At 41.5% G+C, this 17,693-nt stretch overlaps 1 protein-coding gene across 1 annotated transcript in view; it reads left to right on the plus strand.

The window, feature by feature from the left end:
- The first annotated feature begins 828 nt into the window (after nt 1–828).
- COL22A1 (collagen type XXII alpha 1 chain) overlaps nt 829–17,693 on the plus strand; it is a 240,622-nt gene continuing 223,757 nt past the window's right edge. Inside the window, exon 1 of the mRNA XM_014258290.2 lies at nt 829–1,239. The gene's annotated coding sequence lies outside the window, so the exon portion shown is untranslated. The remainder of the gene's footprint in view (nt 1,240–17,693) is intronic.

The raw sequence follows: 17,693 nt of genomic DNA on the forward strand, positions 1-17,693 counted from the left end.
AAGATCATCCAGTTCCACCCCCCTGCCATGGGCAAGGACACCTTCCACTATCCCAGGTTGCTCCAAGCCCTGTCCAACCCGGCCTTGGACACTTCCAGGGATGGGGCAGCCACAGCTTCTCTGGGTAGCCTGAGAAATGAGTCATGCTAAAAAAAATATGCTTTGTATGTCCTTTGGGCATGCTTTGAGAGCTTCAGTTTGCGGCAGACTTCAGTTCCCTCTGGTGGACACCGGCCCCGATGGGACAGCTGTGCAAGGCTCCGCCGGGGCAGGAGCTGCGGGTGAGGCAGCGGAGGGGCCCGGGGATGTGTCTGGAGGAGGGTGAAGGAAGAGTGGCTCCAGCTCGCAAGTCAGAACTGAAATTCAAGCAAAAATATCCCAGCTGAGGGTTTTTTATTTAGACACTGAGCTCAGGGAGGAGGCAAAAGCAGAAACCACCTGTTTGCTAAGACAGAAAGGGCGTTTCTCCCCACACGGCGGGGACACGGTTCCCCCATTCTCTGCCCTTCGGGGAGCCCATCCCGAGCCCCTTCGGGCCGGGACTCCCAGTCCCCTTCTCTCGAACCTGTCCCTCATGGCTCACATCTCCCACCCCCGTGTCCCTCAGCCCACACCCCCGGAGCGGTCAGTCCCAGCCCCATCCCCGGCTCCCCCGCCCCCAGCCAGCAGCGGGGCCCGCGGCCCTCCCCGCCCAGCGCCTCCCCTCCCCTCACTCCTTAAACCCGCGCCCGCCCTGCCCGGCCCCTCTCCGGCACCGCCGCCGGCCCGCCCGGGCCCGAGCCCGCTGCTGCCGCCAGCGCCCGCTGCCCTCCGCTCCATCCCTCTTCTCTTCCTCTTCTCTTCCTCTTCTCTTCCTCTTCTCTTCCTCTTCTCTTCCTCTTCTCTTCCTCTTCTCTTCCTCTTCTCTTCCTCTTCTCTTCCTCTTCTCTTCCTCTTCTCTTCCTCTTCTCTTCCTCTTCTCTTCCTCTTCTCTTCCTCTTCTCTTCCTCTTCTCTTCCTCCAGGGGTGGGTGCACGGGGGATGCAGCGTTTTGCCTGTCCCCATCACTGACATGTCCCTGTGAGCGTGTGTGCGCGCAGCGGGGCTCGGGGCAGTGTGTCTGTCCGTGTCCTGTGTCCGTGTGTCTGTCTGTGCTCGCCCATCACCGCCCCATCCATCCCAGCTGGCCGCTCCGCAGGGCGCACCCGGGTCAGGAGCCGGGCTCCAGGTACCGCTTCAGGTGGTGCCGTGTCTGTGCAGGTAAGAGGACATTGTTGGGTTTGCAAACCTGGCACCCGGGGCACTGTAACTGAACACAACCTCTGCTATGTCTTATTTTCATTTCCTTCCCCCCCAGCAGGGAGGAGTATCAAATTCAGAAGACTAATTTTTTTACTTTTTTTTTCTAACTATGCAAACATGCAGGAACAGGGTCTGTCTTTTACAAAGGAAATATAGGAGGAACTGTGTTCCATTATTCTCAAGATGCATTTATTTATTTCTCATTTAATTAACAAAGACCAGAGTCTGCTAGGTGAGTTGCTCACCTGAATCGGATCTGGTGTGCCCTCAAACTGGGAGTAGCAGATGCAGAAAACTTCACTGCAGATGATAAAGAAGTGGCTGAGGGATGTGTAATGCCTTCACTGAGGAGAGCCATTGACAGGAGGCTGACAGATGTCAAGATTACACTATAATCACTGTTTTCAGGGTTGGTTCTTCTAATATAAATACCTTGGCAGTTTGATGACCTTACACCTTCTGTATTCTGTCTGTGTTGATGCAGTTCCTGTCAGTATGTGGGAATACACTGCCGTGTTAACAAGATGTTTCCTCTACATTTATTATGAATTGCTGTGTGTCACCTTTTAGCTGTAACCTCTAAGCCTTCCTCTAAAGTGCCTAATTCATCAGTTCCTTCTCTTCTGAGTTTTTACATAGCTAGAGTTCTTGAAAGAATGTAGTGACTGCTGACACTTCACAGCATTAGCATGCACATGGTGCTGTGCCTGTTTGCATGTATTTTGATTAAAACCTTAAAATAACACAGCCCATCTGTGCAGTGTGGACACTAATGGGATCATTCTCAGGAAGATGCACCTGCAAATGTATCTGTGTTACTCAATATGCTCAATTAGCAACCAGAATTATTTTAGGTGCATGCCTGAATCTCCTTTTTGTCTTTGATGAATGACTGTTTAGACATCTGTTTTGGGGGAGTTTGTATGGATACTAATTGATAAAATAATAGGGAGAAGTGTTGCCAAATAGGTCAGGCAGGCAATTGCAAGGTTTATTCCACTTCAAATTGTATGACTTTTTTTTCTTAAAGAGTAGATCTTTAGTATATTTAGTAGTTTAGTAGTTTTAACTAAATTCTCAATCCTACCAACTATCATACATATTTTCCATTAAGATGCTATTCTGAATATAAAAATACTATTGTCTGGACAGCTGGGACAGTGTCCTGAGTAACTTCCACTTAGACATATCAAATACAGGAAGATAGATTCTATATCAATGAAGTGTTTATAGAATATTATTGCAAATGAAACTCCTGGGTATGTGTGTTAGATTCACTGTGCATCCTCAATAAGTGCATTGTGTTCTACTGCTTCTAATAAGAGGCAGTTTTGGATGTTTTGTCATCCTTTCTGGTGAAATGGAGAAGAGTCAAATTCTGAGCTTAGGAATGGGCAGCCCACCAACTGATGAATGTCATCTGGTTTTGTGGAGAATTACTCCAAGTAACTTGCAGAAAGACACTCCTCAACACATTGTGGAGCAAAGGAAGGAAACCAGGTATTTTGACTTTTAAACCAGCAGATGACATTGCCTCCCTTTCCCAGGATCAGTTTGGGGCCAAATCTTGTTCATTTTAAGCGAAAATAATATTCTCTCTCATTTGAGTGATTGTCTCTTGAATTTGAGTGAGACCTCTGCCATGAATGAGTCTTTGGGTTGGAATCGCACATCTGATAGAGGACTCATTGCAGGGGAAGTATCTGTCTGACTTATGTTACTCTGACTCATGTTACTACAGTGGAAGAAAACCTCCCCAGTGGGGACCTAACAGAGGAAGAATGAGGTGGAAGGATTAGTTAATTTTTTTGGTCTGTGGGAAGGTTTTTATGAGCTCAGAGCCCCAGACAATGTGTGGGTGAGTATGTCTATAGCACCTATACATATACATAAGTCTTTTCTTCTTCTTGCATTTCATGCAATTTTAAGGCAAACATCTTTGCTACATGCCAGAGCTAGCTTTTGATTCTGCAAATTATGATACTGAAAATAATAGGACTAAAAGAATGCTTTTGTTTCCAGCATGTGATAGCTTTCTTGCTAAAATATATTCCTGAGATTTGTTACATAATTATCTTGGCTTCAAAGGTTATTTCAATTTGTCATATTGTAACACTTTCTTCTAATACTTGTTTTGATTAATCACTGCTGGGTGATCACAATTCCTCCTGTTTAAAGACCATTCTTGAATTCTTCCCATTTCTTACAATAAGGAGCAAAACCTTTAAAAAAAAAAATCTTACATTTTGTCAGCATCTTGTCTGTACCTCCACACCTGAATGATACATGTGGTACTGGGCTATTTCAGCCCTTCAGACAATGCCAAATTCCCCAGTCATTCTTACATGACTGTAAGAATGTAAGTCTTACATTCTTAAGTAATGTAAGAATTACTTAATCTTAAGTAATGTATTGTCTCCTATTACACTGAAATATCTCCTTCCATGCTTCCCAACGCTCTTTTCCATTGCAAGGAAATGTAGTAGAGCATTTTTGTTTTAAAACTGCCTCTTTAGAGAAGACTGATTCCTGCAGGTCGTTCCATGGCTGGGTGAGTCTAAAAACAGGAATGTTGGGTCCTCACTGGGTGCTGCTCACTTTGTATTTGGCACTACCAACTGTTACAAAGATGTTTCGGAGTTTGAGAGCTCAAGTTTGGGGAGTGAGGAAAGGGGGAGACAGCATCTGCAGAAATCACTGAACTGTAACTGAGGAACTTGGAGCATTTTTTTTTTATTATTTTTTTTTTTTAAATTCTTGTAGCATATGTAGGTGCAGTAGGAAAAATACAGGAAAATGGACATGTTGAAAATTGGTCCTCTTTGGACACAAACTCATTCTGGCAATTTTCTTCATCATGTGCTTCATTTTATTTGGTGTTTTTCTGGAGGCTTCTTCCAGTTGCTGCTGGAAGTTTAGTGATCCCTTTCAGTGGAAATCACATCAGGCTTCTGAAGCTGGCAGGAGCAAAGGTTGGCTGAGATGGCTGTCCCAGCTCTGTGAGCGGAGCCAAGCAGAGGAATGTCTTCTGCAGAAAGAAACTTCTGCAAAGATCTCCTGTTGTGCCTTTGGGAAGACTTGCAGGTCTTAAGTCTTGAAATGATTTGCTCAAAGTACACTCAGACTTGCATTCTCCTTTGCAAGCAAGTATGAAAACTCAAGTCAATAATGCAAGTCAATGATCATAACATTTATTTTACAGTTTTTAATTTCAAATTTTGTTTAAAATATACTGCCAGGTTTTGTTTTTGGTTTTTTTTTTCCAGTGGAGAGGAGATCTTAGTCCTAATATTCTTCACTAATAAATGTCATCAGGTGTCAGTAAATTTGATTTCTTATTAATTGAATAGTATATTCTCTAAAAATTGGCAAGATTTCTAGAATGTGAATGGTGAAGAGAAACTAGCTAGAGCTGATTTATTGAAAAGTATAGAATCAGAGAATAATAGAACAGTTTATTTTGGAAAAGACCTCTAAGACCATCAAGTCCAGCCATTAACCCAGCACTGTCATGTCTACCACTAAACCCTGTCCCCAGGTGCCACATGCATTTTAAATACCTGCAAGGATGGTGACTCCACAGCTTCCCTGGGCAGCCTCTTCCAATGCCTGAATGCCTTTCAGTGAAGAAATCCATCATAATCTCCAATCTAAACCTCCTCTGGTGTACCTTGAGGCCATTTCCTCTTGTCCTATCCCTGTCACCTGGGAGAAGAAGCCTCCTCTCAGGTCTTCTATTCAGATAATAATGGAGCACCAAGACCCTTACAACCCTCGTTTTCTGTCTCAGGACTTTTCCTTTGATCTCCTTTGCTCCTGCTGGTGGAGGCTGCCATGGGGGTTGTGATCAGCAATTACAAACCCTGGGCTGGCAATCACAGCACAGGAGCTGGGGACCAGGGGTGGGAGGGCATGCCCTGATTTCTTCTCCCTGCTTTACTCCTGATGTCCAGCTCCACCAACTAGGCTGAAAAAAATTATCATGTGAATGTGAGCCACGGAACATGAGCTCTGCTTGTGGGACAAGATGCTTATTCCTTCCTAGTCTGAATATGAGGATGTGAGTGGATTGATAATATTTATTTTTCATAACTTTTTTTTTGTTTTTTATCACTAAAAGATCAATTGAATAGCTCCTATTTCACCTAGGAAAGAAAAAGTGTGCACACGCTATGATTGCCCTGAGAGAACTGTGTCAGTATTAGCAGTAGGTGGGAACATGACCTGCCAGGGACTTGTGTTACAGCTTAGAGATTATATCTGGAGTGGGGAAAAAAAGAAACCACCCTTCTCTCAAATAACCATTATTGATATACAACAGATATGTTGTTTTGGTAGACAATTCATTTCACAAATCAGGTGATGCAAGTAGTGAGATAGCTTTTGATTCCAAAATAAAAAAGGTTTGTTTAGGAGATCAAGGCGGGCTGAGTTGCTATTCTTTATTACATTGAGTTTTTCATGGCAAATACCTGCTATCTTTGTGTCCACGAACAAGGGTGTTAGATTTAGAAGGCTTCTTTATGTAAAGCAGAATGAACTCTCTCTAAAAACTTCCCATTTCTTTCCCAGTATAGAGGAAATCCAGCAGTAAAGACTGGGCAGGTGCCTGCCCTGGCACTCACTTGCAAACTCTTGCTCTACAAAAAAAGAAGCAAAGCAGCCTGTCCTGGGAGCCCACTGAGGAGTCACAAACCCCACCCCAGGGTGTGTGGGGCTGCAGAGCTGGCCAAAAACTGCCAAACCTGGACCTGATCTGATCACGTGTCACAAAACTTCTCCAAGCTCTGTTAGCCTTGATTATTCACTAGGAATGAATGAAAGCGAGTTATGGGTCATGTTTTGCAAGTGCTGTCAGTGCTGATTATGCAGTGGTGTATATTCCCTCTGCTCAGGGAGTGCTGTTATCACAGAGCTCATCTACTATGCAGTAGATGTAAGTTATCCTTCTCCAGCTCATCAGAATCTATTTACTTTGCATTGATTCAGTTCCTTAAAAATTAATCTTTGATTCTTTGCAGAACAGAAGGATCCCTTGAGTTTAGTTTAAGCAACTTGATTTGATTGTTATGTCCTGAATATTGATTCTTAAGTGATTTTAATAAGAGATGTCAAAACTGCCATATTTCACTTCATGTTTGAGGGCAGGTTTAAACCATTGACAGATTTAAATATTTTTGGATGGATGGTCTTTGTAAGCTTGGCCAACACTTGGTTGTGGTTTGACTATTTATTGCCCAACTGCAATTTTTTCAGTGCTTAACCATGTTGAAGTATGTGCCCATTGTCAGCACCCAGGTGTTTCCTTCCAGAGCAACCTGGGTAACACTGATTTCCCTAGGAAGAATTATTCTGCATATTGATTGCAAAGATTTTCTTTGAGCTGTAAAGTTTAGAGGTACTGTGCGATTTCTGTTGGCTCCATGCTTAGTGTAAAACTAATTACCTCTTGTATGACAGAACTTCACTAATTCCAATCTCACCAGCACATAAAGGCTACAAATAATCTGTGTGGACTGTCTTGGCTGCCAATGAGGTTCACGAATGAAACAACAGCTGATAGCTATTTTACAGGACTTCTTGTACTGGGCATTCCCAAAAACCTTTATCCATTTCAGTGGCAGGACTGGTTTTCCTCACAGTAAGTTAAATACCTTAATGAATCTACAAGGAAAGGAACACATGCTTTTCAGTCCATTGTAATGCTTGGTAAAAAAATGTTTTCTAGTGCTTATCTTTGCAAAATATACCAGAAAATCTGCAGCAAACCCCACTGACTAGTTCTAGACAGGGCAGTCAAGCATAGTGATATTAAATTCTGACTAGGAAATTAATTCAGCACTGGCCAGGAGACAGCAAGGCACAGCTCTTCTGTAGCACCTGGACTCCTGTTCCTGTGTGAGCACTGACAAACCTCAGATCTGCCTCATTTCCATGATCTGCAGCAGAACAGCCCAGGATGCTCAGTCTGAACACAGGACCTGGTGGTGTAGCTCTGCAATGGACAGTGACTTCATGCTCCTGCAGCAAGAAGAAATAAAAACCACATTTCTTTTGTAAAGGACAGTGCTCTAACATAGATAATAAATCTGTTCAGCTGCCCTGGGGGGCTGGGGCAGGAGTGAGCTGCTCATGCCTAACAGATGGGTTGATGATCCTTGTTCAAGTCTGGTATTTCATAAACCACCTTGAATTGTTCCATGGCAATTTACCTTGTCCTGCTTTGCTGTTTAGTTATGGTACCACCTCTAAAGTGTTTCTGAGAGTGTTTTTTATGATTCCTGGAGGCTTTTCTTAATTATATGGATAAGTACTTTTATGATTGATTCCTGAAATTAAAACAGTTTACAGCAGGTCTTATATTATCTTCTTTCTTTGCCATTCCTTGGGTTTATTACTGAGTATATTTTCTGTTCAGTTTGAACTCAAGCTATTTGTATAAATTTGACTACTTTTTTCTTCTTTTAAATTTGCTATTCGGCCTTAATTTATTTTTATTGCTGCCTTTGATTTTTTTTCTCCTTTGCAGTACATATTTCTACTGCCATATTTTCTTCATTTTGCGTCCTTTTCACTTCCCTTAGCAGCTGTTCCCAGACTATGGGCCATGACCCCAGGCAGGCTATGGCAGTTAGGAGTGGGCTACAAAATTAAGTTGCTAATTTTGGATGTGGTGACACAGGGAAGTCAAAGACCTGTTGGTTTCCTTCAGCAGTTTTCTGAGCTAAGACTGCTAACACATAGGAGAACAGATAAAGCATGAAGTACCCTTGTACCAGATTCCTCTGGTATGATAAACAACTTTACTCTTGTTTCAATTTCTTCCCATTTCCATGTCTATGGTTCTGCTCCCTGTGTCTCTCCCAGAGTGTTTTTGAAGGCAATAACTTCTAAGGCAGGTCCTGCCCAGCCAAGGAAGCCACGGAAGGTGCACTGAGTTTAGGAGTGTTCTGGGAAATCTTTCCCCCAGTTGAAAGAGTTGCTGGCAGATTTGTAGGTCTTCAGCATTCAGAAGGAAAAAAAAAAAAACAAACCCAAAAAACCAACAAAAACCAAACCAAACCAACAACAAAAAACAAACAGAAAACCAAACAAAAAAGAAAAAAAAAAGCAAAACCCAAACAAACAAAAAGAAAAAAGAAACCACAAGCCCAAACAAAACAGATCAAGAAAAATCCCACCAGAAATAAGCAGGAATAATTCTGATTTAACCAGTGTCAGTTTTTCCCTTAGCTATATGCCTTTGTACTTCTCATCATTAATGACTTGCAGATGCATCGTATCATGGGCTGAATTCCCTTAAATAATTGCAATGGCCCATGGCATGGATGGACATAACATGGGACAAAAGGCTGTGCCACTGGTTTGTGTGCTATTTGTGTACCTCTCTTGGGTCTGTCTGTCTCAAGCAGAGAGGCTGAGTGTGTGTGGAGATGGGTCTTTCCTGCCCAAGATCTCATGCTGGGTCATCTCTCTAGTTTCAGATGTCTGTTTTTGATCCTCACTTTCAGCCAGCCATCCCTTGCTGCCTTAAAATGGTGGGAAGAATACAAAGTTTTCCAGGGTAATTCATCTGACCTGTTTGATATAAATTACTCCCTGGAAGTGTCTGTTCATCTTTATGGATTATAGAGGGCTGGCAGGTGGTTTACTCAGGTATTGACAGTTACACTGTAAATCTCTGTATTTGGTCAGATGAAGCCTCATAATTTCCATAAGGCACAGCAGAGTCTGGGCAGGAGTGGTTCCCCACAGCAGCCTGGAGTGGCCATGGCTGCTGACCCAATATCAGTGGCATCTCTGTCAATATATTGAAAAGTTTTACAGTAATTAAAAAAGCATTTTGTGTGAGCAGGAGGGTCTGGAATAGCTGTAGAGGGGTGATGTGACTATTTTATCCCAGGTATCAGGTTTAGGATCTTTCAGGATGTGCATGATGTGACATTGATGTCATATAGCTGAGTGTCAGACACATGCAAAGATGATGAAGCATAAAGCTGTTGGACTGCACATTAACTTTAAAATCCTCTTCTCTCTCCTGACCAGGGCCCATGGCACAGGAGGGATTACACTGGGCTGGGGGAATACCAGCCTTTGGTTTGATTTAGTGCAACTTTAAGACAATTCTGACACGAAGCCAGTGTTTCTCCTCCATTGAAACCCAAATAATTGCTGGAACATGGCAGGCAACAATTTCCTGTGATATGGACACTTGCATAAATGATCATTTCACTTATTCCTGTTACAAACAGGACAAGGTTTATTAATTCTGATTCATCATTAAGAAGCTCCACAGAGCATGGATTTTTTCTTTTGTCAGTCCTATGCTGTCTGCAAAAACTTGGCCTTAATCTACTCGAGTCTCTCAATTAAATAGCAGTATTATGAATACTCTTGATTCATGCCTAGGTGGGAGGATCTGTGCCATTGTGCAAACAGCTTTTCTGCCTCATTACCAGCCCTTCTTGTTTGGCTAACATGTTTGCCCGATCAGACGATAAGTGCTAATCCCTTCTCTGTTCTGTGACATGATGCTGAACTGGAGGGCTGCAAAGCTCATAGGAGAGTTTTTCTCCTTCAATACCATCAGGAAGAATGAGAGATTTGAGGAGGCTATTAGCTCCTTTGGACCTTTAATGCTGTATGCTCATGGGATTAGTGAAATCCGTCTATTACAGGGTATTTCCACATGGGGATCAAGTCTGGTAAACAGGGAACCCTTTGCTCTTGTCCCAGCTGAGATAACGTGGGACAGGAAGGCCTTGCTTTTGGTGCAAGACTTGGACAGCTAAACTGAGCTTAATTCTGGCTCTGCTACAGTAATTTTATACAAAATAAACCATAGAAATCACAGAATGGTTTGTGTTGGAGGAAACCTCAAAGATCATCTTGTTCCCACACCCTGCCATGGTCAGGGACACCTCTTCCTAGTCCAAGTTGCTCTAAACCCCATCCAGCCTGTCCTTGTACACTTCCATGGATGGGGCATCCACAACTTCATCTGAAATCCACCCAAGTCCCCATTCCCATCTGAAAAAAATGGCATTTTAGAGGTGACAAGTGACAAGTCTGGTTATAACCCTATTTGTCTCATCACCTGTCTGCATTTTTTCTTCATTGCCTAACTCTCCTTTCTTAACTCCATCTTGGTAGGTTTTCACTTTGCTTGGGAGATAAGACAATGGCAAGAGCAGCACCCAGACTCCTGAGTAGGTGGACAAGTGACTGAAAGGGTCTTGTAGGTTTTACACTAGGTCCCTGCTCTCCTGCAGGGTTTTAAGGAGGGTCAGTGATCAGCATTTCATATTTCTGGAATTGCTGCTGTCTCAAGTGTGTTGCCTGCAGTCAAGAGCAGAGTCTTCTTCCCAAGAATTTGAATGATTATTGGGTTAATAATCATCTAAAGCACCTAATTCACATCTAAGCAGCATTTTCACAAGTGCTAGGACTTGTGAAACATTTTCTTTTACAGAAGATGGCTCTTTTTAGCATATGATTTATCAAAAAAGACAAGCTTGTGGCCTTCTTGGAGAAGTCAAGCTGAATCACAAAACACTCTGAATTTCATCCCCTGGAACACAAAATCTCAGAAAGTGAGAGGAATGGGAATTAAAAGCTAAAAATTGCAGAAGGAGCTTGTAAAGTGTTAGATACCAGGGACGAATTTTCAGAAGTTTTTGCTGTTATTTTCTAGGAGAAAGGAGAAATGTGATACTCATTAATGGTCACAGAATATCTGAGCTGGAAGGATCATCGAGCCCAGCTCTTATATGAACGGCCCATACTGGAATCTAACCCATGACCTTGGTGCTGTCAGCACCAGGCTCTGGCCAACTGAGCTCACCTCAGAATAATTTCAAATGCTGTCATCTGGTTTATAGTGAAATAAATTCTGAAAGCACTGAGGAGTGCGGGCATGGATTTTGCTGCCTCTCGCATGCTAAGCGAGCGCTCTGCCATTTGAGCTAATTCCCCATCAGTGGTGCCACTCCAGTGAAAGTTTAAGAGTGAAACACTGAAAATACAGCTCCCTTTGGTGACCATGCACAAAACATGGCAGGCATGTCTAGTTCAGTGCCTCCCTCTGTGCTGCAGGGTCCCAGATGTCAAACTTTTAATGAGATAACTTGTTGATGAAAATAAGTGATTTTCCCTATGGCTTGGTATTCAGGGATTACTCAGGGATTGCTTTACATTCAACTCTATATTTAAGGCTCAACAATGCTTTTACTAATGTCCTTCATTTAATCACCTGAATTTGGGGAAAGGCCTCTCACCTTGTTCACACTGATGCTTTCTTTGACAGTAGAAATCAATTATTTTGGAATTTTGGAAGAATGGGAACTAGTGATAAAGAAGTAATGTAATAATAAGTGTAATGTATAATAATGTAATAATAATGTAATCTTTCCCATAGGCTTAATGCTTTCTGGGAATAAATCCATGATGCCTAAGAAGAATTCTGTCACTAGCCATTATTTTCTGTAATTTAAGGTTTCGTCAGTGTCTTTCATGTTATACAGACTTAAGTGAAAAATGACTCCCAATTTATTGATGTTATTGTGTTGTCTGCATTTAGGGACAGGTTCTGTCATTCCAATAAAAAATTGTGGAGTACTTTAATCTGCTAATAGGTGTGCTGAGAGACCAGTGGGATTGTCTGAACATTGATCCTTTTGTGAGCTGTGCTACTAAATCAGCAGAGCCAGCAAAGACTAAATCACATATCTCAGGGTGTGATATTTAAAAACTATTGTCTATGTTGGTTTCCACTGATGAGGTGAAAAATTGAATACTTGAATTATTATAAATGCATCATTTTTTAAATTCATAACTTTTAAAATGCATATATTTTTTAATGCTTTAAATAATTGTCAAAACCTGTAGATTTAAAATTATGACTTGTTTTTTCTAAAAATTGTATATGACAATATTGTGAAACAATGATGCCCTTAGACTGCTCTCTGTGGCAAACCAGGTGAGCTGGAACCTTTCTGGCCATATCCCTCCTAGGCAATTTCATCAGGAAATACTTGAAATCACAGACTAGAAGCCACTGACCTGCAAGTGCCAGGCAGCAATCTGAATTAAATGGGATCTGCAAACACCAGCAAATCCCCCAGTCCACAAGTGCTGCCAGTGGGACCAGGACAGGCTCTGGTGGATGTGCCAGCAGAGGAAAGGGGTGTTAAGCAGTGCCCATGTATTCCCCTGGGCCAGGCAGGAGCTGAGGGCAGCAATCATGGGAGGCACCATGGCGGGGGTAACCCTTCCTTACCAGCCTTCTCTTGTGCATTTGTGGTGGCTCTGAGGCTACTTTGGTCCCTGGGAGGGGTAGAGAAGTTCCCAAGTTCTGCCCACATCCTGCCCATCCCTGCCTGTTTATTTGTAGGGCTGGAGCCTGCAGGAAAAGCATTCCTAAAGGCAATCCTCTGCTGCAGGACAGAGCTCAGGAATAAGGTAGGTCTTAACTTGCCTCAGAGACCCATGGAGGGAAACATACTTCTCCTGTCTCTCATTCTTTTCCTGAAATCAGAAAGGGGATGATATAATCCATTCCTAGATTAAATCTCTGGATTTCCCCTAGAAATGTTCCCTTTGCTGTGAGATTCACACTATGCAAAGGCAATGCTCCTATTTTTAACTTGTGGCTGAAGAGAAGTCTCTCATTAAGTAGAACCATCTTAGAATAACTGTTGAATGGATTTCAGTGCTTTGGGAGCATTTATTTTAAGAGATTGTCATCTGCAAAAAGGTGGGTCAGCCTCAGCATCAGGGTCTGTGTGGCTTTATTCTACTTTGCACTTGTGTATATACCCTGGATTTTGGGTTTGTTTGGGTTTTTTTGGTTTTTTTTGGTTTGCTTTTTTTTTTTGGTTGTTGGTTTTGTTATCATTTTTTTCTTTTTGATTTACACTAATAGAGTTGCAGCTGCACATCAGGATGGAGCCAGGCTCTGAGATATGAGAGATTTGCCACGACAAAAAAATAATTGGTTCCTGCAATTTGGAATCTGATGAAACTGAAGCGTGTTAAGGTTGAATACTTAGCCTGCTCTTGCATGATCTTTCCAATAACTCATGTTCCTTTGAAGTCACTTCATTGTCCTGACTTTCCTGGGTTTGAATTGTTGCCAGTTAAACTGAGTCCTCCTGGTGTAATTCATAGGCAGCAATCATAAAGCTGACACTCTTGCACGTCGGTATGTGGGGAAAAAACCTTTTCACCCCTAGGATGTTATTAGGAACAAGATGACAACTTGTGAATATTTTCCAGGTATCATAACGCTTTAATATATTGGAATGTTGAATAACATCAGTGATAACATCACAGCAATGTGTGACATAGTGTTTCTGTTGCCCTGAATTGCAACTCTGTTCTATGGTGAATATCAAAAGTTTTAATGCTGAAACTTTTTTACTATAGATTTTAATACTATTTATGTCTTTCAGTACTTTGAACCTTACAAGAACTTTACTCACAAAGTACACAAAACCAGAGAAAACTGTGGTCTTATGGATATTCCTGAGGATATAAATGAACACTTTAGAAAAGTAATAGACTGGCTTTTATGAAGTCATCCCAAAGCATCCCAAAGCAAAGCAAATCTTACGGAAAAAATCTAACGGTCTATGAAGGATTTATTTGTGTATTTTGTTTTGTTTTCCATGGTGAACTTTTCATAAATAGTGTAGTTACAGGCAAGGTAGACAAGCTGTTTCATGTGAATAAATGAATCAATACATCAAACTAATGCAGTGGTGTGGAAAAGCAAGAAGCGGCCTACTGTCAGGGAGAAGAGACTTAGGAGTGTGAGGCAGGATATGCTTTTCAATTTGCTGCAACAAACATTTTTCCAAAGACTTCAGAAGTGGAAGTTCAATATAAAGACTTGAAGACCTGAATTATGCTCTCAATCTTTTGTTTCATTTCCTCCTCAGAGGAAAATAAAATTCTGCCTTCTCAAAGAGGAGGCCAAACATGAGGAGATAGTGCTGTTCTCTCTCAGACTTGAGAGCCAAAGCTATGGTTCATGTGGATGGGAGCATCAGAGAGAAGAGTTAAACCCACACCAGTCTTCTGCTCAGAGGGTTGGTTACAATACAGGGAGCCAGCAGTGCTCTCATCTGTCTCACACAGACATTTCAAAGGTGAGGAAGTCCCTTTCAGCAGATAAATCTGGCTGTTGTACTGTATGGTGCCAGTCATACACAGAAGACTGTGCTATGGAAAGGCATAATTTTATGTGAGATGAATTAAGTACAGGAGCTCTCCAAAGCTTTCATAGCCCATGTAATGTTGAAGTTTTGTAGCTTTACAGCACTTGCTAGTGAGAAAATGTAGCAACACCAGAATTCCCATGCAGCAAATCATAGAATACCACCGTGGTTTGGGTTGGAAAAGACCTCAAGATCCTGTTTCCAATCCCCTGCCATGGGTAGGGACACCTTCCACTACATCAGGGTGCTCAAAGCCATATCTGAGCTGGAACACTTCCAGGGATGGGGCAGCCACAGCTTCTCTGGGCAGCCTGTGCCAGGGCCTCACCACCCTCCCAGAGAAGAATGTCTTCCTAATATCTGATCTAAATCTACCCTCCTTCAGCTTAAAGCCATACCCCCTTGTGCTGTCGTTACATGCCTTTATAAAAATTTATTTCTCCAGGCCTAGCAAATTAGGGTTCTTACAGATTATTTCCTTTCCCATCCCCTTTATAGTGTGTTGGGGCATACACCAGTTATTGCTCACAGTGTAATGCTCTTGGATGTCCGATTTGCCTGAGAGATGTAAGTATTTGTGCTGGCATGGCATTTCACTGGAAATGAAAGCCACAGTTCAGCAGTTTAGATTTAAGCCTGCTGAATTTTTGAAAGAAAATTCCTTCCATGAATTTGGGAGTAACCCCAGCAACCCACATGCCATGCATGTCAAGTGGAAGAGGGGGTGTGGAAGCTGAATGGAGAGCAGGAGTGCATCAAAAGCCTGGAAGTTGGATACGTAGATAAGGGCTGAAAAATGTGCTTTCTTACATAGCTTTAAAAAGTGTTTCCCAGTAAAAATTACAGTGAATGCTGTTGCTATAACTACCAGCAAGGTTTTGTGCAGAAGTTCTTGAGGTGCTTGCTGTGCAGTTGTGCAAAAGTTTTTCTCAGTTTGAGGATTTGGTATCACCTTGTATTTAGTTTTTCTCTATTTAACCAGGCACCATTAAGCACCAGCTGTGTTTTCAGTTTCTGTGCAAAGCAGAAGGCAAGGAGGTTGGAAATTTTTTTTTTCTTTTTATCTTTATTGTGCAAGTGAAACATTGTTGATGTAGCTGAGCTAATGTGTTATTTAATTTCTTACTTATTTCTCTGTTTGGGATTATTTTTAGGCCAAGAAACGGCTAATAGCATTGTGGGCTTTCATGTTTATCTTATTACAGAAAAAAATTAAAATTCTTTCATGGTTAACCATCAGTCGAGCAACTTGTTCTGGGCTCTAAAAGTCAATGAAAGGTTGCAGATAAAAACATGTGTCATGGGGTAGCTTTACTTTTAAGGTGGTTTTGAGAGCTAAGGAAGTTGAAACTGCTGGTGGCTGATGGGAGACTTTTCTTTTGACTAATTATGTAATTTTTAAAATTGACAGCAGTTTCGACTACTAAAAAGTTAAGTTAACTTGTGAATACTTCTTTAAGAAGTACAGTCAGAGCTCTCTTGTCTTTTTTTGTTTCCGGCTTTTGAGAAGACAGAGAGAGACAATCAACATGAACAAGACATCATAAAACCACCAAAAACAGTGAAGAAAAGAGTTAAGTTTTAAATAAGAGAGAGAGAATAGAGAGATGCTTACAGCTGAAATATCTTTCCGTTAAAGCAATAGAGATGGACAATAGTAGTTTAAAAAGACTCCTTTAATTCATGACAGAGTATTGGGAGGAATAGAGTGTTCAAAGTGTAGACTTTTGAGGTAAAAGAGAGTACTTGTGATACTGTGAGTTGCTGGAACTGGGTAGAGTGAAGAATTTGAAGCCTTGGGGGGCAAAAAGAAAACTGTTTTTCCAGGAAAGCTCACAGAGACAAAATGAAGAAGACTTTTGCCTTTGAATAACTCATCCTTAAAATGAGATCCCTAAACTCCTGACCCATACACACCTCAGAGTGATGTGAAATGGGAGGAGAAAAACTGATGACAGATTTCCAGGCAGCTGACATCAGAGCAATAAGAAACTATAACAGCAATAGTTTTCTTGTTAGAAACTCCATAAGTTAGCAGAAAGAGACTTCTGTTTCTCTACAAAAACTGATTAAAAGACTCTAGCAAGAATTGAGACTGTTTTTACCACCAAAGTTCTAAAGTTTTTTTGTCTCTATGTTGTCATGTGTACAAAGAGATGGTCAAGTAGTGAGAGATAAAAGGGTTTTCTGGAAGTTTATTCTAGTGTTCTTATTCTTGTAGTTTGTTAATAAACTGTCTTTATTCCTTTTAAGTTTTAAGCCTGTTTTGCTCTTGTTCTAATCCATATCTCACAGTAAAAAAATAAGTAATTTTTTTAGTTACTGGTTTAAAACCACGACAACATGACACTGCAAACAGAAGAGGAATGCATTCATTGTAGAGAACAAGTGCATCAGGTGATGGTAGCTGAGCACTCAAACAGCTTTCTAGCCCTAGTGAGGGAATGTTCTGTCTCATAAATCAAAACCAATAGTTCTATAGATCAGGAAAAGTACTGCAACTTTGAACAAGGTATAGATGATATACTGGAATTATTAAGAATAATTTTGGACTTATCTTGGCTGGGAGGTTAGACTGCACTTTGTCTCTTTCAGCTGTACACATCTATAAATAAGTGTTGGTCTTTGAATACATTGACATGAATATGACAAACTTTCACACATCAAATTAGATCTTGTATGTATCTGTGGAAAACAAGTTGTAACACCTGTTTTAAAGAACAGGCTGTCAGTTTTTCTAACAAAGACAAAGCAGTAAAACAAGCACAATCACACCCTCTTCTTTTTTTTTTTCTTTTTTTAAAATTTATTTGGCAACAGATAGATTAAAACAGTTACTCTTCAGACAGCAACTGTGATGGAAATATTTGCTTATCTGAATACAAAGTCAATTCATGTGCATGTCTGCCCATGGCAATATATTAGTACTTTGGTATTTTCCTTGGCATCAAAAGGAAAAGAAAGCAAAGTACCTTCTTGCTCCTGAGTGGAGCAGGAAATCTAGTGACAAAACAGATGTAGAAAGGCCAAAGTGCTCAGGGCCTTTTTGTGCCTTTTATTTTTCTGGTGAGGGCTCCAGAGCCTCCCTGCAGTCAATGAGAGCAAAGCATCACCTGCTGGCATCTGGGTCAGTTGAGCCTCAGGGCTGGGTTCATCCAATCCAGTGCAAGGACAGAGAAAACTCAGAGTGAA

The sequence above is a fragment of the Pseudopodoces humilis genome, chromosome 1 (genome assembly GCF_049639895.1).
Source record: "Pseudopodoces humilis isolate 2021_Gansu_Grassland_sample_001 chromosome 1, ASM4963989v1, whole genome shotgun sequence".
Classification (NCBI taxonomy): Eukaryota; Metazoa; Chordata; class Aves; order Passeriformes; family Paridae; genus Pseudopodoces; species Pseudopodoces humilis.